General features: G+C 33.7%; 1 protein-coding gene across 7 annotated transcripts in view; it reads right to left on the bottom strand.

Moving 5' to 3' along the window:
• Positions 1–19,789, bottom strand: part of GRIK2 (glutamate ionotropic receptor kainate type subunit 2) — a 1,183,164-nt gene that overhangs the window by 748,231 nt on the left and 415,144 nt on the right. The gene's annotated exons all lie outside the window — the stretch shown is intronic.

Below are 19,789 nucleotides of genomic sequence, written 5' to 3'. Positions count from 1 at the left end.
TCAGGACCTGAACTCAGCCCTAGATCAAATGGACCTGATAGAGATCTACAGATCCTTTCACCCAAAACCAACAGACTGTACATTTTTCTCATCAACACATAGCACATACTCTAAAATCAATCACATAATCAGAAGTAAAACACTCCTTAGCAAATACAAAAAAACTGAAATCATAACATACTCTTGATCCATAGTACAATGAAATTACGACTCAAGACTAAGAAATTTACTCAAATCCACACAACTACATGGAAATTGAACACCCTGCTCCTGAATGACTTTTGAGTAAATAATGAAATTAAGGCAGAAATCATCTACATATTTACAGTCAACTGATTTTTGACAAATGTACCAAGAACACACAATGAGGAAGGGGTAATATCTTCAAAAAACTGTGTTGGGATAACTGGATAGACACATACAGACAGATAAAAGTGAACCCTATCTCATATCTCATATCACAAAAAATCAACTCGGCTGGGTGTGGTGGCTCATGCCTGCAATTCTAGCACTTTGGGAGGCCGAGGTGGGTGGATTGCCTGCGCTCAGGAATTCAAGACCAGCCTGGGAAACATGGTGAAACCCGTGTCTACTAAAATACAAAAGAAATCAGCTGAGCGTGAAGTTGCGTGCCTGTAGTCCCAGCTACTCCGGAGGCTGAGGCAGGAGAATTGCTTGAACCTGGGAGGCAGAGGTTGCAGTGAGCCGAGATCGTGCCTCTGCACTCCAGCCTGGGTGACATAGCGAGACTCCATCTCTAAAAGAAAAAAAATCAACTCAAAATAGATTAAAGACTTAAACATAAGATTGGAAACTATAAAACTAACAGAAGAGAACATAGGGGGAAAGGTACTTGACATTGCTCTGGGAGATGATTTTTTGAATATAACCTTAATAGCCCAGACAACAAAAGCAAAAACAGACAAATGGCATTGCATCAAAACTAAAATATTTTTGCACAGCACAGCTAATTTTAAAAAAGCAACAAAGTTAAGAGAAAACCTACAATTTTCTCCTATGGAAGAATATATTTGCAAACCATCTGATAAAGGATTAATATCTAAAACATATAAGGAACTCAAACAACTAAATAGCAAAAAAACACAATACGCATTTGAAAAATGAACTGAAAAATACTAAACATCACCAAGCAGCAGGGAAATGCAAATCAAAACCACTATGAGATATTATCTTATACCTATTTAAATGGCTAATATCAAAAAGACAAATGTGTTGCTGCGGATGTTAAGAAAAGGGATCCTTTGTGCATCACTGGTGGAAATGTAAATTGGTATAACCATTATGGAAAACAGTGTGAAGTTTTCCTAAAAATTAAAAATAGAGCTACCATATAAAATATGGTACATATATATATATATACATACATATATATATCCCTAAGAATTGAAAGCAGAGAGTTCAACAAAATTTTTTATAGCTATGTTCGTAGCAGCATACTTCACAACAGCAAAAAGGTAAAAACAACAGAAATATCCATCAACAGATGAATGGATAAACAAAATGTGGTATATGTGTGTACAGTAAAATATTTAGCCACGAAAAGAAATAAAATGTTTGATATGTGCTACAACATGGAGGGACCTTGAAAATATTATGCTGGGTGAAATAAGCCAAACACAGAAGGACAAATAGCATATGTAAAAATATACAGAAGTACAAATATGAGGTTCTTCGAAAAGGCAAATTTGTAGAGAGAGGAAGTAGAACAGAAGTTAACAGAGGATGGGGAGATGGGGAGAGGAATGCTATGGTTTAATGGGTACAGAGCTTTTGCTCAGGTTGATGAAAACATGTTGGGTATCAATAGTGGTGATAGCTATACTACAATGTGAATGCACTTAATGCCATTAAAACATACACTTAAGAATGGTTAAAATTATAAATATTGTGTATATTTTGCCACAATAAAAAGTATTGAGGCCAAACCAAAGACTTTACAAAAAGGAAAATTATAGACAATATCTATTATGAACCAAGTTGTGAAAATCTTCAATAAAATATTAGTAAATTGAATTCAATGAAGTATAAAGGAATTTTATACCATGACCAATTCCAGATTTATGCTAAGTATGCATGGCCGGTTCAAGATTTGAAAATTAATTAATGTAATCCACCATATCAACAGGGTAAAGAAGAAAAATTACATGATTATATCAATTGATGTAGTAAAAGCATTTGACAAAATCTAATACCCATACATGATAAAAATTTTCAGCAAACGACGAATTGAGGAAAATTTCCTCCACTTAATAAAAGATATCTACAAAACAACCTAATAAAGACATCATAACTGTGAGAAACTAGATGCTTTGTTTTCCAAGATTGGGAAAAAGTGAACATGTTCCCTTTTACTTCTCTTATTTGATATTATACTGGACATAGTAGATAGTGCTTTAAGATAAGAGAAAGAAATAAATCACGCAAATTGGGAAGAAATAAATAAAACTACCTTTTTCATAGATTACATGACTGTTTGTGTATTAATAGAAAATCCCAAATAATCAACAAAAAATCCCAGAATTAATAAGTAATTTTAGCAAGAGCACAGGATAAAAGGCAAATATCCAAAGTTAATGGTTTTTCTTTATATAACAATGAATTGGAGTTTGAAATTTTTAAAAAATCATTTACATTAGCATCAAAAGTTAAATACTTAAGTATTAACAAAATATGTTTATGATCTATATGCAGAAAACTACAAAACTCTGACAAATGAAATCAGAGAAAATCTAAATAGAGATATATTCTGTGTTTATGAATTAAAGTACTCAGTATTGTTAAGATGTTCATTCTTTCTAACTTAGTCTATAATCTAAGTCAAAATCTAGTCAACATACAAGCAAGATATTTCATGGACATCGCTAAAGTGATTATAAAGTTCGTATGAAAAGGCAAAAAAAGTGCATAATGGCCAACACAATACTGAAGAAGAATAAAGTTGGAGGATTGACAACGCCTTCTTCAAAATTTACTATACTGCTACAATGATCAAGACAATATAGCATTGGCAAAAGAATAGACACATAGAACAATGGAACAGAATAAAGAGTTCAGAAACAAACCCACACAAATATAGTCAACTAATCTTTAACAAAAGGAGCAAAGGAAACTCAATGGAGAAAGAGCTGTCTTTTCAACAAATGATGCTGAAAGAATTAGACATCCATCTAAAAAGAATCTAGACACAGACTTCATTACACTTTTCACATAAGTTAACTCAATGTAAAATTAAAACTATAAAACTTCTACAGAAAATAAGGGAGAAATCTAGGTGGCCTTGGGCTTGATAAGTTTCTAGATACAACACCAAAAGTAAAATGCATGAAAGAAAAAATTGATAAGTTGGAATTTACTAAAATTAAAAGCTTCAGCTCTGCAAAAGACACTTTTCAGAGAATGAAAAGACAAGACAAAGATTAAGCAAAAATATATGTAAACCTATTTGATAAATGTATTCTATTCAAAATATGCAAAACAACTCTACAATAAGAAAACAAACAAAAAACAAAAATGGGACAAATATACAAAAAAAAACTCACAAAAGAAGATATGTAGATGAAAAAATAAGTATATAAAAAGTTGTTCAACATCATTTGTCATTAAAAAAATGCAAATTAAAACAATGAGATACCACTATCCATATCTTAGAATAGCTGAAATACAAAAAACTAACAATACCAAATCCTAGTAAAGACATTGAGCAACAGAAACTTTCATGTATTGCTTGTGTGAATGCAAACTGATACGAACATTTTAGAAGACAGTTTAGCTATTTCTTACAAAGTTAAACATAGTCTTATACAATCCAACAATCATGCTCATAGTTATTTACACAATTGAGTTGAAAGATTATGTCCACAAAATATTTGTGCATGAACACTTAAAGCATCTCTATTCGTAATTACTAAAAACTAGAAGCAACAAAGATGCTCTTAAATAGGTGAAAAAATTGTGATACCATCATACAGTGGAATACTATTCAGCAATAAAAATAAATGAACTATCAAATAATGAAATGATATGGAGAAACCTCGAGTGCACATTGCTAAGTGAAGGAAGTCAATATGAAAAGCCTACATATTGTATGATTCCAATTATATGACATTCTGGAAAATGCAAAATTATAGAGACAGTAAAAAGATCAGTGGTTACTATGGGAGTAGGAAAAGGGCAGAAGAAATAAGTGAAGCACACAGGTGAAATGATTCTGTATGATACTGTAATGATAGATATATGGCATTACGCATGTATCTATAGAACTTTATCACAGAAAGAATGAAGCCTAGTATATGCAAATTTTTTAAAAATTATATTTTCCCCAAATATAGATTCTAGGTTATTGACAAGAATTTTAAAGTTTCATGCTTTCAGAGGCTTACTAATTATTCTCAATGATATGCAAATTAAACATGATTGAGGAGTATTCCTTATAAGAACTCAAATTCGGGGGCAGTGGTAGGCAGAATGGTTCATCAAAGATATCCCCATCCTAATCCCTGGAACATAGGAATATGTTACATTGTATGGCAAAGGGATTTAGATGTAAGTAGGTAACAGGCTGTAATATGGAGAAATTATCCTGGATTATTGAGTGAATTCAATCTAATGTCATGGAAGGGCCAAGGTGCCAAGGAGTGTAGGCAGCCTTAAGGAGGTAAGGGAGGCTCCCCACTGACATTCAGTAAGGAAAGAGGGACCTCAGTCTTATAATTGCACAGACCTGAATTCTGGCAATAACCTGAATTAGCATGAAAGCAGGTTCTCCCCTACAGCCTCCAGATAATAGTGCAGGGCCACCAACACTTTGATTTCAGCTTGAAGACACCCATTGTAGAGGACCAAGCTGACTCCATCCAGACTTCTGACTTATAGAACTGTGGGATAATAAATTCGTGTTCTTTTAAACCATTCATTTTGTGGTAATTTGTTACAGGAGACAATTGTAATTTTGCCCAACTCGAAAATAGCTTTAAATTTAAAAATGTTTAGAAACAGTGAGTTTAACCCTTACATAATGTATAACTGAGCACCATGAAGAAGATACCAGCAGATGAAGTATTACATAAATATTTCTAAACCCTGTACTACCTCTGCTATTCTGCTCTAGTTTATTTATTCATTCAATTCACTCATTCACTTAGATATTTTGAAATGGAAGTACCGAAAGGCTTGAAAGAGAAAAACAAACAAAAACCAGCAACATGAATGTAAATGAAATAAGAAATAATCAGTCTTGATGGATTAAAGAAAAACAAGGCCGGGTGCGGTGGCTCACGCCTGTAATCCCAGAAGTTTGGGAGGCCGAGGCGGGCGGATCATGAGGTCAGGAGATCGAGACCATCCTGGCTAACATGGTGAAACCCCGTCTCTACTAAAAATACAAAAAAATTAGCCAGGCATGGTGGTGGGCGCCTGTAGTCCCAGCTACTCCGGAGGCTGAGGCAGGAGAATAGCATGAACCCGGGAGGCGGAGCTTGCAGCGAGCAGAGATCATGCCACTGCACTCCAGCCTGGGCGACAGAGCGAGACTCCGTCTCAAAACAAAAAAAAAAAAAAGAAAAACAAGTGCATAGAGAAGGAACAATGAGAAAAGAAAATAGAAATTCATGAAATTACATATACAAAATTAGTAACCAGTAACCTTACAGTGGCTTAATAAAAACAGTGGTAGAGACCTGGGTTCTGGTTTCCGCTCTGCCTCTGACTGAGACAGACGTTTAAACAAGTCAATTAATTTAACTGGCCACTTAGTGAGCTAATGAAAATTTTCTAGGACTTTTTGGATTTCAAATTCGTAAACATAATAATAAGAGGAGGAATGGCTCTGGAAAAATGTTCTAGTATTCATGGAGTCCCCGCCTCTGACATTATTGCTGTGGCCTCTATCTCAGAACTCCAAATGGTGTCATGACGCTTGTGGGACAGGAGAGCACTTTGAAAAGGCGATTATCAAGAGAAAACGAGGCTGACATGAAAACAGAAAGTGACTGTTTAAGACAAAGTTCTTTTAAGGGACTAAAGTGATACAAATGGGTACTAACAAGTAGACAATCATGAATATGATCTTTTTTGCTAAAAGAATAGCTCTCTGAAGACTCAAGGACTAGGCTGACTATTGAAGGTTGAGTTTAAATGGAAAGTTTGACAAGTTTGTTCCTCTGTACTGAAATTTCATTCAATTATATTTTTAATTTAACTGTTATTGAGATAGTTTTATGCTAGCAAGTAGATGATTTAGTGGCAGTAATAAGCGGGATTTATTCGGGCCATTAACTATTCCCTAAAGGTTTCCATCTGAATGTTGCATCTTATTGAACCTGAAACTAAGTTTGTGTGAAAATTCCCATAAGAGTAAATTGTAGGATTCTCTGTTTTTCTTCTATTCTAAGAAAATTTGGTTAAGATAGCATTAGCAATGATAGGGAAACAATAAAGTCATTTTTTCCTAATTACTATAATTACAAGCTTTAAATGAGAAACATGAGTAATTAGGACTTTATATTGAAAACCGGGTTGTATAAGTTGTTGTCGGAGGACTTGCAAACTCTTAAGAGGGAGGGATTCCTCTCAGGCTGGGGACTGAGTTTTCTGCAACCATCTTAAAGAGACGACAAGATCTTCACAGAATTTATTATGCTCATGTAAAATGTGGTGAATAGATTGTAAATTATGTGCACAATGTAAAATTAAGAATGTATGGCTTTCTTCATATAATTAAGATTTTTGAGAAAGGTTGAAGAAGAAATTAAGAAAAAGAAAGCTTGGCTGGGCGCGGTGGCTCACGCCTGTAATCCCAGCACTTTGGGAGGCCGAGGAGGGTGGATCACGAGGTCAGGAGATCGAGACCATCCTGGTTAACACGGTGAAACCCCGTCTCTACTAAAAATACAAAAAATTAGCCAGGCGTGGTAGCGGGCGCCTGTAGTCCCAGCTACTCGGGAGGCTGAGGCAGGAGAATGGCGTGAACCCGGGAGGCGGAGCTTGCAGTGAGCCGAGGTCACGCCACTGCACTCCAGCGTGGGCGAAGGAGCGAGACTCCATCTCAAAAAAAAAAAAAAGAAAGAAAGAAAGAAAGAAAAAGAAAGGTTGGATCAAGGAAACTGAATAGGGAATGGAGTGTGTAAGAGAGAACAACCTGAAGATATTTTATACAATTTCCAATAACCCGGATTTCTCTGACTTGGTAATTTCCAAGATACGCTTGATTTATATTTGAATTATAACAACGAGGGTCAGAAGAGTCAGTTCACATGGGAAAAATAAATCTTTCAAATGCTAAATCTCATGAGAAAGCAGGATGATGGAATAAATAACAAATATCCTAAGACTCATTACAAAATTTTCAAGAATACATAGGCCAAGTCTATATCATAAAAACATTTTTAAGATTAAAATTATTTTTTTAAGTCAAGAGAAAATGAAACCAGTTAAGGTGCCTCAACTTTCAAGGCGCTGCTAGTCCTCTGCTTCCTGCAGCTGCAGAGACAATCTTCATTCTTCACTTTGCAAGGCTATTACCTAGGGAATTGTATTCCTCTCCTCAGAGAAAACTCATAGATTGGACACTGGACTTAGGAGTTGTAGTAAAGGAATAATCATCCCTATTTTATATAAATTGGTGTTATATTTCTTAAAGTACTGTATCTAATAATATTAGCATGTGAGTCAGAAATATTAAAACAGAATGCATATATCACTGAAGTGTCTACAAAAATTTTCATGTGTTATATTTATATATTATTTCATCTTCAGAACAAACCTGTGAAATATTATAATGCTCACTTAACTTGTAGCCCATTAGTTGGCCATCTCAATTATTGACAGCCTGATCAAGTATCTGGAGAGAATTAAAAAATTAATCAGCTCAAATCAATGTCTGGAAAGGCCATATATTAAAATTTGTCTGCTCTACTATTAAGAGAGTCATTCAGTTTTGCTCTGTACCTAACCCTATGCTCACTTGAGGCATAACTCTAAGAAAATGAATCATAACTGAGTAGAAAATCAACTAGAAGTGGTATGGGGAAAGGAGCAACGTGTTATTGATGGACACATTGAGAGGCAGTGGTCTGATATTTGAAACACTAACACATTTTTATTGTAAAGAAGACTTAGAAGCTCAAAATGGGAGCGTTTACTCATGGCACAAATGCTTCTGAGTTATTTTATCAATAAAATAACATCAAAAAAATAAAATTTATTGTGGTTATTCACATGTATTGACTAGCGTACTGTTCATAGTACTTTATAAATATATTGGCATTTATACTCACCACAACACTATAATGTGGAAACTGTTAGTGTCTCTATTTTACAGATAAAGGAACTGAGACATGGAGAATTTAAGAACTTTGTTCAAGGTCTCACAGCTAAGCAAAGACTTCTACCCAGGCAGTGTAACTCCAGAGCATGTATTTTTAATTATTCTACCTTAATTCATATGACCACTCTGCATAATCCAGGAACAAATCTATTACATGCACTGAACTTGCTTTTTGAAGGCAGAGAAATAGATATGTTTAAGAAACATTTTCTTCAAAAATATTTTTATATTTTTTAGTTTGTTTTTAAGTTCATACACTTGTTATGTGAAAAAAAAAAACTTTAAGAAATATCCCATTCCTTAGTAATATTAGTTTAAAAGTTTTGCAGTATTTAAAAGTTCTGACTACCTAACTGTCCCTCTGAAAAGCTAAAGAGCTAGAAGAACCAAAATGAGAAACTGGTAATATCTCTGATCACTTTAGTAACAGAAGAAAGGGAGAAAATAATAGTCATTTCAGACTAACACTTATTGTCTTCTGCATGCCAGGGCTGTCCATACCAGGTGGCAGACAGGAGGCTTGCACACTCTTCCACAGGGATCCCGGAGGTGTATGTGTTCTGCTAAGGATGGAACCACTGAACTTCCGGAGTAAATGGCTACATGAAGGTAACTACTCAGCCCAGTTGTCCTGGACAGTCCTTTTGTAGGCCAGTTAGGTCAGTATGCCCCCTTTCATTCTCAAAATACATTGATATGGATTAAAACTCGGTGTGGCTAGAAAGGTTGACCCCTAGGTACCAAGTTTCCAGTCCAGCAAAGTAGTTTCAGCAGCAGATGCAGAACAATGAGCTTAGATGAGGAGCATTTCAGTAGCAGGAAGACCAGAAGTCTTCAGTGTCTGAAAGTCCCCTACGCCACCAAGCTGGAGAGCTCAAAAAAATGTGAAGTTTATGGCAGTCTAGTATAATGGGATTCGGGGAATCAGTTTAATGTAAAAGGTAATACTAATATAATGTGACATTTCTACACACCATACTTCTCAACAGGGCTGAATCCATGGGCATTGCAACCTGTGTGGCTGCACAATGCCATAGTGAGAAAGGCCTTGTGATTGATGTAATGCTCTGTTGTCGACATATTGAAATTCATAATAGTTTTTGAACAAGAGGCCCGGCATTTTCACTTTGTACTAGGCCTTGTAAATTATTTAGTCACTCCTGTTTGCAAGTATGCAGAGTGAAACCTACATGTACTACATAGAGTTTTGAACATTTTTGACATCTCCACACTACCTGACTTGAAACTTACCTATTATAAATAGCCAATAAGTTTTAGGGCTGAATTAAAATCTTACAACAAATAATTAAAATTTTTCTTTTGTTTCACAATTTAAAACTTATCAGATTAAATTTTAAAACACAAAACCTTCCGGGCAAAGTGGGTTAAAAAAACCCTTGCAGAATTGTATATTGTAAAGCCAAGTAATAATGGAATCCCTGTGGACTAAGCAATATCACTTAGCAGCCTGCACAACGTGAAAGACTAAAAGCTTTTAATTAGACTTTTACTCAATAGGGGAGAAAAAAATAATTTAAAAGACTCACGGCTAAATCTGAATTGTTAGTTTTAACTTTGAACACAATGAAGAAACAATTTGACTAAATTAGTTTAGCTGTGTATTCATTAGCCTTTAATAGAAATGTGAATGCAAACTGACTCCAGGTTATTGTACTTAGAGCCAGCTTTTTAATTAGTGATTGGCAAAATGTTTATCTAGTTTGTTGTGGGAATGTTGAATCATTTATACAACAGGACTGTTGCAAACCTTTATGCAATCTTAATTAGATCTTTTAGGAAAACAAGATTTCATGCATATAAAATCCAAACTGTAGTAATAAAGTTAGCTAATTTATATCACACTTGGCACTTGAAAAGAAAAGGTTGTGTTACGTGGCTCAGTGAGGTGAAGAAATAGTTTATGTCTATTTAGTTAACTACAATGGTCAGTTGAACTTGGGTAAACCTTGGTTGTCATTGGCTTTGAAGCTGTACTTGATTTCCAGGTGGTAAGTGGCATACTAATCCTGTAATATTGGACACATTAATTAGCCTCTTTGAACCTAATTTCCTGCTTTGAGTTATTGTGAGTGTTCAAGATAATATATGAAAGGCCCTGTCCCTGTCACAGGCACTCAACATATGGTAGCTATAATCATCATCATCATCATCATTGTCATCAATCAGGTGTTCTTTTAATGTACTTAAATTAAATATATTTTAACTATATTCTACCTATATTTTACAGATAAAATGAATCACATGTTGTAAAAATCAAAATCCTACAAAATTTAATATACAAAGGCGCATACAGAGAAAAGTACTTTCCCATTCACCATGAATAATGTGGCATATTGTATGCATTATTCAATAGGTTATGTCATAATTATACAATATAATAGCAACTTTATTATTCTACATCAATACATATAATATGTCCTCATCCTTTTAACGACCACATGGATATTTCATCATTAAAATAAGTAGTGCATTATTGTTGGAAAAATAGGTTATTTCCACCCTTTTGCAGTTGTAAATATACTGAAGTAAATATCTTTACTCATAGATTATTTTGCACCTGTGTAAAGACAGCTGTAAAACAACGTTCTTAAATAACCTTTTCTCTTTCTGCCATGGTAAATTATTTGTTTAGTATTTCCCTCTTTCCAAAGTTGTTTTCAGTAATTTATAATCATAAATATTTATTATTCTATTCAAAATCATATTAATACTTTTCTATTTATATTTTCATATTTAATCTCATTCATTATAGTCTCTTCTGACTTTTCAGTTTCTTCCAAATGCATGGCTACTTGCCTATTTTTATTTATTGATTAGGTTGGCTAATATGTGATCTCTTATTTTCTTCTTGTTAATATTATTAATATTGTCTTTGTTACTAAAACAGCTCTGGGATTTATTTCATTATGGAACTTTTTTTATTTTGTTTTTCTCTTTTTTTGTTTTGTTTTGTTTTAGAGACAAGATCTTGCTCTGTCACTTACACTGTAGTGAGTAATGCAATCCACGGCTCACTGCAGCCTCAAACTCCTGGGGTTAAGGGATCTTCCTGCCTCAACCTCCCAAGTAGCTAGGACTACAGGCATGCACTATCACACCTAGCTAATTGTTAAGTTTTTTGTAAAGATGGGGCCTCACTATGTTGCCCAGGCTGGTCTCCAACTCCTGGCCTCAAGTGCTCCTCCTGCCTCAGACTCTCAAAGCACTGGGATTATAGGCATGAGCCATCATGCCCAACCTTGTTTCCTAATTTTTAGTCTTCTGACTCTTTTTGTCATTTTCTTTCTTCTGCTACAATGTAACTACGTTTTTGTTTTTATAACTTCTTGAGTTGAATGCATAATTTAGTTTTATTCTTTTTTTATTTAGATGAATTTTTAAGTTTATGTATTTATATTCTTTAAAACTAGAATATTTTTATCCTTATTTTATTATTACAAGTTTTTTAGTATATGTATTTATACTTTTATAAGTATATGTATTATGTTTTTTTAATATGAGTTTTTAAGTTTTTGTATTACACTATTTTTAAGTGTATGCATTATACATTTTAAGTACATATATTTTTATGTATATGTATTATGTTTCTTAAAGTATAAGTATTATGCTTTTTTAAGTGTTTTTATTTATATGTATTATACTTTTTTATTTTTAAGAATGTCTTTATACTTTTTAAATTAGATTATTTTATTTATATGCATTTTTAAGTATATGTATTTATACTTTTAAAAATTAGAACTACGTTTATGCCAATAAAATTTATAACAGATAATACATAAACTACTTAAAAGACAAAAAAAAAGATTTAAGAAAAAATAGAATACCTGAGTAACTTACATCAAAGTTTTTCAGTTGATTGTTACAACAAAGAAAGTATTTTCTCTGAGTACTATTTTAGTTGGATACAATTGGTTCTGCTAGGTACTATTATAATTATTACTATTTTCTAGATATTTCAAAATTTTGATTGTGGATTCCTATAATCATAAGAGTGTTTTAAGACAGTTTTTAATTTTTAGGAGACAGGATTTTATTTTCTACTTTTATTTTTCTCTGAGCAGAGAATTTTGCCTTTACTGCTTCTATTTTTTTAATTCATTTCATTTTGGTTGTGCCTAATATAGTCATTATTAATGTTCTATATATTTATGCATAGTACATTAAATACATTATATACATAATGTACTGTGCATATAATATACTTTTTGAAAAGAAATATGCTCTGTTTTCTTTGAATATAGTTTGATATTTATACTTAAGTAGATTTAACTTATTATTGTTTTATTTTTCTGTGTATTCACTTATTTTTCATCCTTTTAAATTCATATTGTCTGAGAGAAGTACATTAAAATGTCTTGCTACCAAATTCTGTCTGTATCATATCATATGTTCTATGTTTTGCATCTATTTTATTTGGCACATTATACATGATTGTTAACTATTCATTGTGAATTATCATAATAAAGATTTTTTTGTCTCATTTTGGCCTTTTTTTCTATATTAAACCTTATCTGATACTAAAACAGTAAGCTAGACTTTTTTGGTTGTTTGAATTGTCTGGAACACCTTCATGCATATTTTTTATTTTTAACTTTTCTTAGTCATTTTGTTATAGTTGCATTTATGTATTCAGTAAACATAAAAAGTGAATAAAAGGAAAAATCAATAAACCAAGAGCTATAGTTCCATAAAAACACAATGAGATGGATAAACTCTAGGCTTACTGAGAGACATCCAGAGAAAGAGATACAAGAAGAAAGAGAGAGAGAGAGAGATACACAGAATATAATTATGATTATGAGGTATGAACGAGAGTATTTCTACAGGCTCAAAAGGTATTAAAAGCATAATAAAAATCCAAGAACTATATTCATGCCAATAAAATTGGTAACAGATCAAATAGGTAAGCTACTTGAAAGACAAAAAAAAATTAAACAGATGTAAGAAAAAAATAGAAAACCTGAGTAACTCCATATCTATTAAAGTTTTTCAGTTAACAGTTACAACAAAATCTAAGGCCCAAATGACTTCAATAGTGAATTCTATCAATCATTAAGTGAGGAAATAATGCCAAAATGACAAAAACTTTTTCAGAAAGTAAAGAATGTGAGACTACTTCCCAACTTATTTTGTAATGTTAGCATTTCTCTGATACCAAAATAAGACACAGATATTACAGTAATCTTTTATAAACGCAGCCATTAAAAATTTTGCCCCCGCAAAATATTATCAAATCAAATCCAACAATATCTAAAAGTACTATTACATAATGACCAACTTTATTTTTCCCCCGGGAATGTAAGATTGGTTCAAGATACTATATATATATATACGTGTGTGTGTATATATATATACACACACACACATATACACTCTCTAACACACACACACACATACAGAAAAAAAGGAAAACCACATACTTATCTCAGTAGGTATGCAAGAACACTTAACAAAATTTGACATCCACTTATAAAATTCTCAGAAAATTAGTGATAGAAATGAAATTCCTCAATTTAATAAATAATGTCTATAAAATACTTACAGCTAACATCGTGCTCAATTATTAAAGAGTGAATGCTTTTTTCCTAAGACTAGAAACAAAAAGAGGATGTTTGCTAACACTACTTGTATTACACATTGCAATGAAACAAGTAGCAAGTTTAGTAAGTCAAAAAAAAGAAAGAAAAGAAAAAAAGAAACAAAGGCATGAAGATAGGACAAAAAGATATTTTCAAAACCGTCTTTATTCTAAGACACCTAATGTACACATTGAAAATCTTAAGAAATCTACAAAAAGCCACCGTGAGTGGTGGCTCACGTGTGTAATCCCAGCACTTTGGGAGGCCTAGACAGGCGGATAACCTGAAATCAGGAGTTCAAGACCAGCGTGTCCAACATGGCAAAATCCCATCTCTACTAAAAATACAAAAATTAGCCAGGCATGGTGGTGGTAGCCCATAATTCCAGCTATTCGGGAGGCTGAGGCAGGAGAATCACTTAAACCTGGCAGGTGGAGTTTGCAGTGAGCCAAGATCATGCCATTGCACTCCAGCATGGGCAACAAGAGGAAAACTCCATCTCAAAGAAAAGAAAAGAAAAGAAAAGAAAAGAAAAGAAAAGAAAAGAAAAGAAAAGAAAAGAAAAGAAAAGAAAAGGAAAGAAAAGAAAGGAAATCTACAAAAAGGTATTATAATTCATAAGTAAATTAACAAAGTAATGAGTAAATCACAGGACACAAGGAAACTATTTTAAAAATCAATTGCACTTGCATATACCACAAATAAGTTCTAATTAAAAAACTAGAACTTAAAATTTTACTGTTTACTTTTTAAATTTATTCTAACATGAAATAACTAGGGCTGAATGTAATAAAATACATGCCAGACCTGTAGACTATAAACTACAAAATAGTCTTGAGAAAAATTAAAGATCTAATTTGATGGAAAGTTATGCCATAATCATGAGTCAGAAGATGTAACATTGTTAAGATGTAACTGATACCCAAATTAGTCTACATATTCAACATAATTTCAATCAAAACCCCAGGAAACTTGCAGAAATTAATGCATTGACCCTAAAATTTACACTGAAATGAAAGAACCTATAAAACCCAAACAGAGGAGTGTCCTATTCAAAGTTTGGATCAATGATGCCAAGAGAAGAAAATGATCAGATTATAAACTTCCTAAGGAAACAAATTTCAAAAGAAACCCTACACATAACGAATCACAAGCTGCTTTGTTTTTTTATACATGAACTTAATCTACCTTCCCTTTCATCAAGTAAATAAAAATGTGTAATTCTGATTAAAAAAAAAAAGTTAGCTCTGGTGGCCAGGCACAGTGACTCATGCCTGTAACCCCAGACCTGTGGAAGGCAGAGGCAGGAGAAATGCTCAAGCCCAGGAATTCAAGACCAGCCTGGACAACACAGTGAGACCCCATCTCTACCAGAAAGAAATACAAAAAGCTAGCTAGGCATGGTGGCATGTGCCTATAGCCCCAGCTACTCAACAGGCTGAGATGGAAGGATTGCTTGAGGTTGGGAAGTCAAGGCTACAGTGAGCCGTGATCATGCCACTGCACTCCAGTCTGGGCCAACAGAGCAAGACACTGTCTCCAAAAATAAAAATTAATAAATAAACAATGTTAACTCTGGTAACCAAGAAGAGGAGGAACTGAAGAATGGCAGGTCTATATAAAAAAATGTTTTATAGCATGAGATTAAAGTTGAAGATTTACTATAAAACTAGAAATATCAAGTGTGATATTGTCATAAGGATAAATATATAGAATAATGAAACAGAATACAGAATTCAGAAATTGATTTACTAACCTGATACCAAATAATTTTCTTCTTTTTTACTTTTATTTTGGATTCAGCAGGTACATGTGCAGGTTTCCCTCATGAGTAAATTGCATGTTGTTGAGCTTTGGTGTATGGATTATTCGGTCACTCAAGTAATAAGCACAGTACCCTACAGGTAGTTTTTCAACCCACACTCCCCTCCATCCATCCTTGGTCTAGAAGTCCCCAGTGTCTATTGCTGCCATCTTTATGTCCATGTATACCCAATGTTTAGCTCCCATTTATAAGTGAGAATATGTGAAATTTGGTTTTATGTCCCTGCATTAATTCACTTAGGATAATAGCCTCTAGCTGTATACATGTTGCTGTAAAGGACATTATTTCATAATAAAAAGGCATGGTAATTTAGTGGTGGCATGAATACTTTCAGCAAATATTTTAATGGAAAACTGAATAACCATATAGAAAAAATACAAACCTGAACCTTTACTCCATAACATACATGAAAATTAAATAAATGTAACTAAAATATCTCTAAATGTAAAAAGTAAGCTTTAAAAAATTCTAGAAGAAATAGAGGAGAACATTTTATGATCTTTGAGTAGGCAAGTATTTCTTAGAAAATAAAAAATGATAAATTGGACTTCACCAAAATCAAAAATATTTTATTTTCAAAAGACACTGTTAAGAAAATATAAAGGCCAGCCACAGACAAAGACTGCCAAATATTGTATATACAGTAATACATCACTTGATGATGGGGAAACATTCTGGGAGATACCCTAGCACATTGATCTGGACAAAGATTTCTTGAGTAAGACCTCAAAAGCACAGGCAACCAAAGCGAAACTGAACAAATAGGACCACATCAAGCTAAAAAGCTTCTGCACAGCAAAGGAAACAATCAACAAAGTGAAGAGAAAACCCACAGAATGAGAGAAAATGTTTGCAGCCTAGCCATTTGAAAAAGGATTAATAGCCGGAATACATATGGAGCTCAACTAACTCAACAGCAAAACAATTAATGTAAAATTGGCAAAAGATCTGAATACATATTTCTCAAAAGAAGACACACAAATGACCAATAAGTATATGAAAAAATGTTTAATGTCACTAATTATCAAAGAAATGCAAACCAAAACTACAATGAGATATTATCTCACCCCAGTTAAAAGCCTTTTATCCAAAAGACAGGCAATAACAGGTGCTGGTGAGGATGAGAAGAAAGAATCCTTCTGCATTGTTAGCAGGAATGTAAATTAGTACAGTCATTATGGTGACCAGTATAGAAGTTCCTCAAAAAACTAAAAACAGAACTACTATACAATTCAGTGGTCTCAATGCTGGGTCTATACCCAAAAGAAAGGAAATCAGTATTTCAAAGAGTTATCTGCACTGTGTTTATTGTATCACTATTCACAATAGCTAAGATAGGTAATCAATGAAAACATTCATTAATGAGTGAATGGATAAAAAATGTGGCATATCTACACAATGGAATATTATTTGCTATAAAAAGAATGAATTCTGTCATTTGCAACAATATGGATGGACCTGAAGGACACTATGTTAACTAAGCCAGGCACAGAAAAACAAATATCATATTTTCACTTCGATGTGGAAGCTGAAAAAGTGAATCTCACGAAGATAGAGAGTAGATTGGTGATTAGTGGAGAGGGAGAGATCAAGCGGGGTTGGTTAATAGGTACAAAAATATAGGTAGATAGAGTGAATAATATCATGTTCTGTAGCACAATAGGGTGTCTATAGTTAACAATAACATATTGTGTACTTCAAAATAACTAGAAAAGTGGAATTGGAAGGTTTCTAACACACGAAATCATAAACGCTTGTTAGGATAAATTTAAAGAGTAAATATTAAAATTTTAAGTTCTAATTTTTATTGATAGTATATACAAATGCAATTGATGTTTAAAATAGTTTCCTGATATCCTGTGATTTACTCATTACTCTGCCAATTTACTTATGAATTATAATAGCTTTTTGTAGATTCCTTAGGATTTTCATTGTGTGTATGAAGCTGATCATTTATATTGGAGATGGTGATGATGCTGTTTGCAAGTGATGGACTTTTTATGGGGACTTGGTTTGCACTCAGATATTTTACAGAGTAGATTCTGAGTAGACACATTACTAGATTTTAGATTTGGATGCTTGAATGCAAAGCATTCAGCTGATTCAAAATGAGGCTCATGACTTCTTCTCACCAAACATCATTTCGAAATTGGGCAGAAGACGTCCAAACTTTTAGCATAAGACCCAGGAACTTGCTTGGAGGCATCCTCCCTCAGGGATCTTTATATGGTGCCTGATTTTTGTATGGAGTTGTAGAAAGGAAACTTACTGTTTGAAGTAGTTTCAATTCAAAGGATTCTATTTTTTCCTATGGAAAAATAGGACTGTACATCACACTTGTATCCTTTGTGTATATATGTATATTTCTCTAATGTCTTATTTCATCTTTGTATTATTTTTCATTTTATCCTTTTAGTATGTCCTTTAAGTTTATTTACTTTTTAATTAGCAGTACCTGTAGCTGGCATCATTGTTGAATGTAGTTTTCTATACTATACTGGTAACTATGGTGTTCACACATGTAAAAAATACTAAATCTGAGAGTTCTAAGTTCTCCTCATAATAAATAATAAATTACCCAGTTGAAAATAGAGTTTATTAAGTTATTTCATTATCAGTAGATATTAGGGTAAGATAAAGTTATTATCAGGCTTCTACTTCTAAAACACAGAAAGCAGATGCTTTTGTTGCTAGTGGGCTGGTTCAGTTCTTGACTTTACTGCACAAAAGAATGTGAGAGAGAGTCCAATGTAAAAGTTACTGTAAAGCAAAAGTGTACTCTGACAGCGGATCAGAGCGAGCTGCTCAAAGGTGAGATAGCACTGACTGATACTGGGAAAATTCCCTTTATGGGAGTATTACATGATTATTCATGAAAGGGTGGGAAGGGGTGTTGATATTAAGCATATTACAAGTGGTTTCTTCAGCCTGCATGCACAGCAGCTCTACATGCTGGTATATACATCACATGCCTCATTAGCATCTTAAATTTCCACCCAGGGTTTACTATTGTAATGAGCATAGGTCAGCCCAAATACATTGAGCATGGGTTTCTGCACTTGTGTGAGCTTGGGGATTTTCTCTTCTGCTCTTCTTCCTCCTTGCTGCAGGATGTTCTAACCACAAGCCCAGGATGCAATTTGTGCATTGTCGTGTGGTTTGTTCCTCCATTTATTTGGCAAGTTTTGCCCTTAAAGGGGAGGCTATGACCACCATATCTAATCTACCTCACTTGGACTTTTATCTTGTTGTTCTCCTCAGCCCATTTCTTACATTTCATCTGTAACTAAACAGAGTATATTATTTCAGGTAAGAAAGATCTATATTCAAATCCTGACTTTGTCACTTACCCTGACCCTTAAGTCACAACTCTCTGATCCTAAATTCCCTTCTCTATTAAAATAAAGAATAGGATAATAATGAGAATCATAATATTCCCTTTCATGAGTGAGAGAGAAACCATAGAGGTTGGGCATGTCAGTATGTCTTAACAGAGAAAGTGATATTTCAACTGTTCTTTGATTCACAGGCGGGTCACAAAGAGATAAAAGTGTTACAGTCCAGTTGGGTTCTTCTTGCCCACTACCTAGAAAAAGCCAATGCCCTGAAACAGTAGGGAATTGCAGCAGAGAAAGTTTAATAATCACAGAGCAGCTGTGAAATGAGGATGGGAGATAATTCTCAAACCCACCTCCTTGAGATATTGGAGGCGAGGGTTTTTAAGGACAATTTGATGGGCAGCAGGCTAAGGAATAGATATTGCTAATTGGCTGGGTCAGGGATGAAATAATATGCCTGTCAAAACTATCTTCAGGCACTGAGTCACACTGAGTCAGTTCCTGGGTGGGAGCCACAGGACCAGCTGAGTCAGTTTCCAGGTATGGGTCACTAGTCCAGGTGCCATCAGTTGTTCTACCAAAATGTAAGGTCTAAAAAATATTTCAAACACCAATCTTAGGTTTTACAATAGCAATGTCATCTATAGGGGAATTGGGGGACATGGAAGTTATACATCTTGTG

The sequence above is a fragment of the Pan paniscus genome, chromosome 5 (genome assembly GCF_029289425.2).
Source record: "Pan paniscus chromosome 5, NHGRI_mPanPan1-v2.0_pri, whole genome shotgun sequence".
NCBI classification, from domain to species: Eukaryota; Metazoa; Chordata; class Mammalia; order Primates; family Hominidae; genus Pan; species Pan paniscus.
The sequence above is the reverse complement of the archived record's forward strand: the minus strand, read 5'-3'. Positions and strand labels throughout refer to the sequence as shown.